The sequence below is a fragment of the Bombus huntii genome, chromosome 2 (genome assembly GCF_024542735.1).
Source record: "Bombus huntii isolate Logan2020A chromosome 2, iyBomHunt1.1, whole genome shotgun sequence".
Taxonomy (NCBI): Eukaryota; Metazoa; Arthropoda; class Insecta; order Hymenoptera; family Apidae; genus Bombus; species Bombus huntii.
The window spans coordinates 5,570,432-5,580,300 of NC_066239.1; the positions used below are offsets into that span (position 1 = coordinate 5,570,432).

The following is a 9,869-nucleotide window of genomic DNA, read 5'->3' on the forward strand; positions in this document are numbered from 1 at the left end:
ATAAGCAAACTTTTTGTCTGTATTTTATTTCGTATCAGTATAATTTGTTTAATTTTGTTAAGAGAATAAAAGAAAACAACATTTGTTCTACGAGTAATTATGTGAAATAATGAGCATCTGCTTTTATGTTAAAATTAAATTCAAAGAAAATTAATATCAAAGTTGAGAAATATTTTATATATCACTGTCGTGCAACCCACTTTAACGCACGATTACAGACGTTTTTAATTATTTAGTCATTTTATATATTCACTTATTTTAAGTCCAATTTTCATAAGAAACCATAGAGACGAATACGATGTTTAATTCTCTTATGTTTTATTCGAAGAAAATTTGATCGCCTGCTACAAAATCTTTTTATCTGATTGTTTTGAAAAGAAGAAAAACATGATATTCGCTAGAATAGGATCTTTAGGAAATTCTGTTTTCTGTTTTTTGTTGTATCAAACAAAACAGGTTGTCGTAACAATCTCGTTTCACCATTGCTGAAAATTATTAAAATATTCCTTTGGACAAGACCTCGAAGATTAACGCAGGACACAAATCAAGAAAAGAATCACGCGCCGGGACTTTTTCCAATTTACACGGATTCCTTCAGCGGCTTTAATGCAATCATACCTACTTCCGAACGTGCAAGTTTAACTTCTTACGAAGTTAATTTTCTCCGCTTGCACATCGTTGATTCTGCGAAGATTCGAATAAATGAACGAGTCGAATGGAGAAAGAAAGGACTTAAACGGACAAGTGTGGAATTTTTATGCATTTCGATCTGTTTATTCAAACAATTTCCCTGACTGATTATATAAGAGGAACCTGTGTTTCTTTCATCTCTTCCTTTTCTCCTCTTTATACTATTGGAAACATATTTGCCTTCTTCTTTATATTCTTCCTTGGAATATTTGGAATGAAATATCTTTTTTCTCTTTTTGCTGTTCTTTTCATACGATAAGTATATTTATTAAAGCGAATAGACTACTATTTTCCGTTTTTATGATTTTTATGATTTTTCTTTATTTATTTTCTTTCGTAATTGAGGGTTTATAATTAATATTGACCTATTATTTCATGCCATAGATTATGCGTATACGAAAGTTTCAGAAAAGATTTTCGAATAGAGTGAAATAAGCTTATTTATTTTTGTAAGTACTTTTTTCAAAAGATTAGTCGCTTTCTAAAACGTTGCACGTTACAAATCTTCGAAAAGAGAGAAAGAAAGACAAGAAGCAATGGTTCGAAATGAACTACGTATTCAAGATAATATCTTTTTCACAAATGCAAAAATTGGTGTGTATTTTAAGTTGAACTATTCTTTAAAACGGAATTTTTTGTTTTTCATACATCGAAATTTCTCACCATTGTATGTAAAAATGTATTTCGGCTAATATGGTCGAAAATTGATTAATTTAAAAGATATTTTAATTTTAATTTTGCAGAATATCATGCGAAAGAAAAGACAGACGTAATGCGGTGCTCTCGTATTTATGTTTTCTTTGTCTTACACATGATATTCTACAAAATTAAAAATAATGTATCTGATATATCTCATAATAGTGATAATAGTAATACAAATAACAATAATATATCTAATATAATAGAAATAAAATATCTTTTAAATTAATTTTCGACCATGTTACCCTAATACCTTTCCACGTAATATGACGAGAGGGTTCGATGTATGCAAAAAAAAAAAAAAAAGAAAATGGTTTCTATTAAAGAAAATAATGCAACTGCAAAATGCACATTTTTTTACTTGCGAAAAAGATATTATCATGAATATATAGCTCAACGCTGAATGAACCATTCATCTTCCTCCTCTTTCATTCTTTCCTCGTACTTATCGTTTGCGAGAGAAATGCTGGGTAGTAAATCTGTGAGCTTCCTGTATAAGGAATCGTTCAAATATTACGAAAAACATGAATGATACGAAAAAACGTTTCATAAAAATTGCACGACATTTAACTTTCCAGTTATCTCCAGCGAAATCGAGATGAAAATTTTTAAGTAGTTATCTCCTTCCTTTATCGCATGTTCTTGTTGCCGACACTCGAAGGCTTTGGAAATACTATAAGCTTGTGCTTTTCGCATCCGCTATCGTGACATGAATTTTCGAATTCGACAAAGCAATATTAGCTAAACATTGGGAAAGTGTGACCTTGTGTTTCGACAATGCCATACCAGTAGTAGCGTTATAAAAAAACATTTTTATGTGTCCCCGTGGTATACAACAGACAACGCTAATGGCGGCGACATGGACACATCGAAATTTATGGTTCATATCTGGATAGCGGATGGTACGAAAGGCAGGGGACAGGAGCGTTTAGAAAACGTCTGAGTGTCAGTTACAAGAATGTGTAATAAAAAATGGAATTTTCCATTTAAAAATCGTAACATATCCTTCGCAGGAGGTTTCAGGGTCATCGCAAGGCCAAATGCACGAGAGTATATATAGCACGTGCCCCTCGATATCGTGCAATTTTCGCCTGAAACGTTATTTTGTATCATTCATGTTTTTCGAAATATTTAAGCGGTACGAGATAAACCGGACACACTGTATATTAACACGTGTATATGAAAGTTTCATATAAATTCAGCCTCTCCTTTTTATCAGCAAGCACATTCCTCGTTTCTTCTTTCTCAGACATCACCGAATTTTTTCTTCCAAGATAGAGCCCATCCTCGAGCACGAGTCGTCGATCTGAAATATTGATAAGATTCCCCTGTTCGCGGGAAGAAAGCGGCAGAGATTACGAATGCGGAGGAATCCGTGACACTCGCAGACGTCATTCCGAGTGGTCCGGTCACGAGGATGATAAGTGGGTGTGAGAGGGGCTGGCGGCCAGGAGCCGGGGTAAGAATGAAAAATTTCATTTTAAAGTGCGCCAGGACGAAGCCATTCCTGTAAATTAAACTTTAATCAAAAATTCCCTTGAGTGAAGGCTGGCTAGAGAGCGGGTTACGCTGCCGCGGTAAACCATGCTTCCTCTGAATCAGACGCGAAACGTGCTGGAAGAAAACACACTCCTCCACGTTTCCCGTTTTTTCGAAACATTGTTATTAGATGAAAATTTTTTCCTTTCTTCTTTGCAAGATCGTCGCGATTAATTCGATCGTAGTTGCATTCGGTTGCTCGAGATTTGTCGAAGAGATTTCGTGCGTGGGATTCTTTGGGTTTCGATCGCGTTATCAGTAGATCGCGTATCGTTCTAACGTTTCGTGAATATTTCGATTCGCTTCTTCAGATTTGAAAGATCTGAAAAGAAATGTCAGCCCTCTGTCGAAGAAATGAACTAAATCTGAAAAAAGAATTCTCGGATCTCTTCTGAAGAAATAAACCCGAGCGGTCACGAAACGTGTTAATAACACGATACAAATCCGAAGAATCACAAATCATCACATTCATCGTGAAAGTTTGCGATTTAAAGAACCGCGCGATTTGATTTTATTTAAATCATCGTAAAAGTTCTCACTATGTTTCGAAATGTTTAGCTTGAAAGAATATAATTAACTAAAATCTCGTTGAAATTTAATTTTATTCAACATTGGAAATGTCAAAGTTTCTTCTTGCCGATAGGTGAGCCTCTTAGATATACTTTTGTTATAGCTTAAAGCAATTTGAAAACGAAGAAAAATACTCGCTTTCCGTTGAAAGTACCGTTTGGTCGTAACCCGATCGACTTTTTGTAATTAATATAATTTCTATGATGTTTGATACACTTTTGCCAGCCTATCGCAAGAACATTAGTTTTGCATACGTAAAAGCCTGAATAATTAGAGGAAAGAAACTGTTGACAGTCCTTTTTCTTAAATCATCTTTCTGCAAGGAAATTGCCAACGAAGAAGCAAAGAGTGAAAAGCGGTTGAAGATGAATCAGAATAATGAGATAGAACTCAAATAAGCACTTGATGTATATAATTTTTATACGATTATGTCATTGACTTGGTTATGCGTGTATGTATATTTCCTACGCGTTTCAATTTTTACCTTTGGTTTTCGAAACATACTGAACAGGATAAAATCAACTACTCGTTATTTTAAATAAAAGAAGTTGCGAGATTAAAACTATGACTAACATATGGACATTTATGAACACAAATAAAGCAGTGGAACCGAAATAATTATAATGAGTACTTTATTTTGGATGTTTTGCATTTAGATATTATTGCGAATTATGAAACCTGTCGTCTTGTATATTTTTGCACATTAAAATTTTCTATAAATAACATAAACATTTTCAATCTAATTGTGGGCTTCTGTTAAGTACGTATTTATGTGTTTCTTAGGAAAATTAAAAGTGGGAATAGAAACAGTTGATATATTTACCGTTGCATGAAATTGAAGATTCCTGGTGGAAACTTGAAAGTGGGTTAATATATTAAAGTATTCAGTTGTTCTGGTTATATTTGATATGGTTATATGAAATTCTTTTGGTTATATATATGGTTATATTAAATTCTTCGTCTTCCTTCTTTTAGTTTCATCATTTCTTTTCGATGTTAAATTAAAAGCTATTCCTGTTTATTCAATGCAAACTCGCAATGGTTTTTCTTATGTAGAAAAGTGATGCCTTAGAAAGTAGGTATCTTAGTTTTCATTTGCAGAAAGTCAATTTGAAATTTTTCGTATTTCATTTCGAAAACATTAATACTATGTTTATAAATTTATCGGCCGTATATACTCGTGTAACGTGGAGTAGGAAATAAAAATGAAGTCAACACGTGTAAGCGTATACATTATTACTAGCGTGATACGAATGTTAATTTTTCAGAATTACCAGTATCACAATATAATTAATTAATTATACCTCAATTTTATGTGCCGATTTTAGAAGCCATTATTAGATTTCATTTTACGATTACGTATCGATAAAGATATTTATTAATTATCAGAAACCACGTACAGTGATAAAAAATATTAACTTTTATCGCTCTGACTTAAATAAATGTAAATGTACGTAGATTATATTCGGCTTTAGCTAAACCGTTTTCATTTAGCATTCAGATTTATCAGTCACGATATTAGTTTCATTATCATTCGAAAATATTTCTATCGCTTCCTATTGATATTTACTTGTTACATTTACTAGGTACACATACGTAATATTAAAGCAAGCAACAATCATTAAGGTTAATATTTACGTTTACAGTACACGCATCAGAATACTTGTTGATGCTTATGAAACACACAAATACCCGTCCTGCAACAAGTATTCACAATGTTTACAAAGATTCATAATCACGCGGAATATCATAAAATGTTAGATGTTTTACGGTCATTATACATGTTTCATGGCTCAGACAGAATTACAGATGTAATAATTTTTATTACACCGATGAAGCTAAAAATGTCAATTTATTTGTAGTTTGTAGAATTGTTTAAAATTGCTATATTTAAACTTCTGTGAAACTGGCCAGTATTTTGCAACGAAAATAGGAAAAATGCGCTAGCTTTTGCTACATTTTTTGACGAATGTATTTCTTTAAAAGCTCTCTAAGCTCTTTACATAGTTGAATTTTTTTTTCTGTACCTAATAGTTTCCAGTATATTCCGTAAAATATATTTTCGAGAGTCTACTTTAAGGGATATTTGTATTTCGAGAAGTACGTTGCACGTAAATTTCATCAAATCAATGCCTGCCCCTTTATTATTGTTGGTAATATTTTTCAAAATCTTAATTATTTAATTATTTAATCGTTCGACTGTAACAGCTTTGCGCCCGTATTAAATGGGAACTATGGAATTCGTTTTGAACAGCGCCAAAGACAAATGCAATTAGCGTATATATCTATATATATATATATATATATATATATATATATATATATATATATATATATATATATATATATATATATATTAGAATACAATATACCAGAAAGAATGGCTCTAAGATATGCTTATGTATACGTATATGCTTAATATGTGTTCAAATATATATATAAATATAAGTTCGAATTGAGTCTATGTTAAGTTTATTATTGGTTTTAATACTTATTTAGTGAAACTATAAGGGTCGGAAGATAGTGTTTGTGGTGAGAATAGTATATAAGACAACATAAGATATTGAAATAAATGGAGTTGTAACCGGAAGTTTGCAAATGGTGCGAATCAATAAATAAACAATAGTAATATTTTTGTAAGAACGTTACTAAACAATAAACAAGAACGTATCGAGAAAAGTTCGATTATAAAGGCAGATCACGTGTTGATAGTTTTTCGAAGATTTCTCTGACTATATGGAATCTGTGTATTGTTGTGAAAAACAGAGGAAATAATTTCAAATAGATTTCAATAAGCGAAATTCCTTTCTTTGAATTTCATGAATGGTATTTACTTTCGCATTTGCGCCTTGCCTTTTCTATTTTTCCTATATTTTGTTGATAATTCCAACGAAGTATCGTGGTCTGATTCCGATGAACTTTTGTGCGTCAAATAGTGGCGTTGTCACGTCGATCCTTTACCGGTCAAAATTGAATCAGTGCGCGTCGAACGCTGCAGTCAATCTCTCTCGTCAATTTCTAAGTGACTGAATTTCGGGATGCTCGATTAGCCAGCTGAAATCTCCTCGATAGTTGCGACGAGGTGTCTTGAATCGATAAAAGAGAAATGTCGAACTAGATTTGGCTTGGAAGTTCGAATCAATCGAACAGTATTGGTATTTGATTAATGTGTATTCGTACATTCTCGTTTATGAGCACACTTATGCTAAAATTACGTACATCTGAAAAATCGTCAAGAAATTAATTGTTTAATTATTTAATTAAATGTTATAATATTTAAAATCTGCCTGAGAAATATGTATATATAACAATTTGTACAATAGGAAATATATCAATTATAGTATTACTCATGTATTAATCTCAAGATTTTGGAAAACACATACATATGTATATAAACGTTTGTATATTTAAAAATATATGACACATAATAATATATAATAAAAGTAATTAAAGTTGTAACTATATATATATATATATATATATATATATATATATATATATATATATATATATGTATGTATATGTAATTACAACTTTAATATATATATCATGAAAATAAAAATGATACTTCTATTTTCTACGTGATATCGTTCTACGTGACATAGTAATAAGTAATAAAGTACAACAGTAATAAGTAAATAAAGTAGTTTGTATAAATTTATATACACATACAAGAAATTTTTAAATTACATATCCTTATGAAGGGTTAAATAAAAAAGAGATACCTTTATAGTTAATAGATCGATATTAATGATTTACTTATAGTTCGCTATTCAGTATGATCAGAATGTTGGTACTATAGAGCGACATCATTATACTGTGCAAATGTATATTTGACTCTACATTATATGTCTATTATGGTATTCACGAGGGACACACAGCAGTGCACGGTCAATAATGTGAAAATTTTACTTCCCAGAATTAGGTATACGCAATGTCTGGAATGCTTGGTTAGGTAATAAGTTAATATTCCGACTGCTATCAGGCTGAATGTTCGAATTCCACACGTATTTCAGTTGTTGGCTTGAACATCGCTTCATTGCTACTCAGCCGTGCAAAGTGTCACGAAGGATAGGAATATTTCTGTATCTTGAATAACACATTCTACGTGCATAATAGTAATTTTGAATTTTAGTATTTTCGCGCACGAAGAATTGATGCTCGTTTAAAGAGGCAGTTATTAAAAAATTTGGTTTTTATTCACGAGAAATGCTGAATCGATGTTTCATTTTATGACTTTAATACATTTTGCGGATAATACAATCGTGAGTACGCTGTATGGATGACATAATAAAGGATCACGTGCTTCGATATCGACTATTACTTAATGCACTCTGGGAGTTTTAAGTAATAGTACTAATTGAAAACATTTCTTTTGTTTATATCGATGCCTGTAGTGGCTCTGATCGATAACCTGCTTGCTGTTAAAGTAGGACACCTGTTGATTTCTCGTAACAATAAATTTATTCTTCTTCAAGAAGTATAATTAAGGAAAAAAAGAGACATAGACACGAATCATTGATTAAAATTTTCTGTGTGCAAAAATGTATCAAAGCAATATACATATAGATACATATATGCAATTATAAAAAAGGTATTAGGACACTTTTCTACGATATCTATGTATAAGATTACCTTGTTCAATCTTTTTTTTACGATATATTAATTACTAATTAAAACCTTTGATTATTAATCTTATTAACTTTTGAGCTTAAATCTCAGTATATCGTAATTCGTTACCTCGAAGCAGTTATATAATATGAATAAATAATAGAAGACATATAATAGACTAAATTTTTTATGAAACGTAAGATTTCAATTACCGTAAAGTTGATATGAGATTTTAGAAACGTTTTGTAGCCGATATGGAACCAAAAACATAATGGTTTTAGAACTGGTATATAGGAACCGATATAGAAATCATATCGAAATGGATGGAGTTATAAATTTCAGTGCCTTGTAATAGTTATTCGCGATAAAGTTCTGTATATTTCAAGAGATTTGAGATCGATGTGTCTAATAACTTTTTCAACTCCTACTTACGATGTATTTAATGCTCCGACTGAAAATTATATTTTACAAAAGAATTAAACGAAGAATCGTGTTTGTTCACAAATTTACGCAAGATTTTCTATGAAAGAGACTTGCCTGCGCCACTATTTTTATTCGTGACTGCGTGTAACATAAAAATCGAAAGAGAGCTAATCATTAAATATGTCTATTCCGAAATAACCAAGATCAATAAATGATAACAATGTCGAATTTGAGCATAATTACTATTCACGACTTGTAATTATTAAACGATTATTATACAATTATTGCACTGTTTCATCATGGTAAATAAAATGAGCTAATGAATTATTTAAAACACGCAATTCTATATGCAATTAGTATTCATAAAGATTGGAACATTTCTCAGTTTATGAATACTGACGACGAAACGTTGTAGGTACTAATTACAATTTGCGATAATTGATTATCTCGCAATGTAGATCGATACATACTTGCGGTAAGTCACACGTTTCAAGATGCCATGTATTTTCTACGTTAATTTCTTTATGCACCAATTGTAGGTATTTTTAGAAGATTTTTAGGAGATGTTGTTTCTGCATTTAATGCAAATAATAAGTGTATGCAGGATCAATTGTTCGATTTATTTTATGTTAAATAGAAATTTAAGAATATTTTAAAGAAAATAAATATACATGTGTATAATAAATTTTTTATTATTTTGATATTCATCAAGAGATAAAAGTAAAGTCGAGAAGACAGCTAGGTTGGCCGAGCGGTCTAAGGCGCCAGACTTAAGTTCTGGTTCCCTCTGGGAGCGTGGGTTCGAACCCCACACTTAGCAAATATTTTTTGGTGTTGCCATAGCGCCATGGCGACGAGCTTATTGCTAGTCAGTCAACTTCTGACCCGAAATTCCCGGATTTCAATTTCCGTCAAGTAGATATCTCCACCAAAAGTTAGTCTACCGTAGATGTTTTATAGGTGGTAAAGGTCTGTCACTATTTCACATTATTGGCGATCACGATACTCGAATACATACAAGATCGTAATACAAAAACATACTAGAACGCGTGTAATTCACGTTCATATTGGTTGATTATAAATTTACATTGATTATAATGGATAATATTTCGATCATTACCTATATTACGAAACTATTCAGCAAGAATTACTTATTCCTTTTCTCAATAATTCTCAGTAACGCTACATAATTTTCTAGTTCGTCTTTTTTCCAAATTATACCGCGAAACGTTATACATTCCCTTTGAACAGCTGATATCGACAAAACGAAGTAGTAGTAAAAATCTGTGTAATAAAATTCTGCATTACTCGTCTGTTCGCCATGCTACAGTCTTCGC

At 31.5% G+C, this 9,869-nt stretch overlaps 1 non-coding gene across 1 annotated transcript; it reads left to right on the forward strand.

Annotated features, from left to right (window-relative positions):
* Positions 1-9,269: 9,269 nt before the first annotated feature.
* On the forward strand, positions 9,270-9,352 carry Trnal-uaa (transfer RNA leucine (anticodon UAA)). Its single transcript has one exon. It is a non-coding gene; the product is annotated as a tRNA-Leu (tRNA).
* The last annotated feature ends 517 nt before the right edge of the window (positions 9,353-9,869 follow it).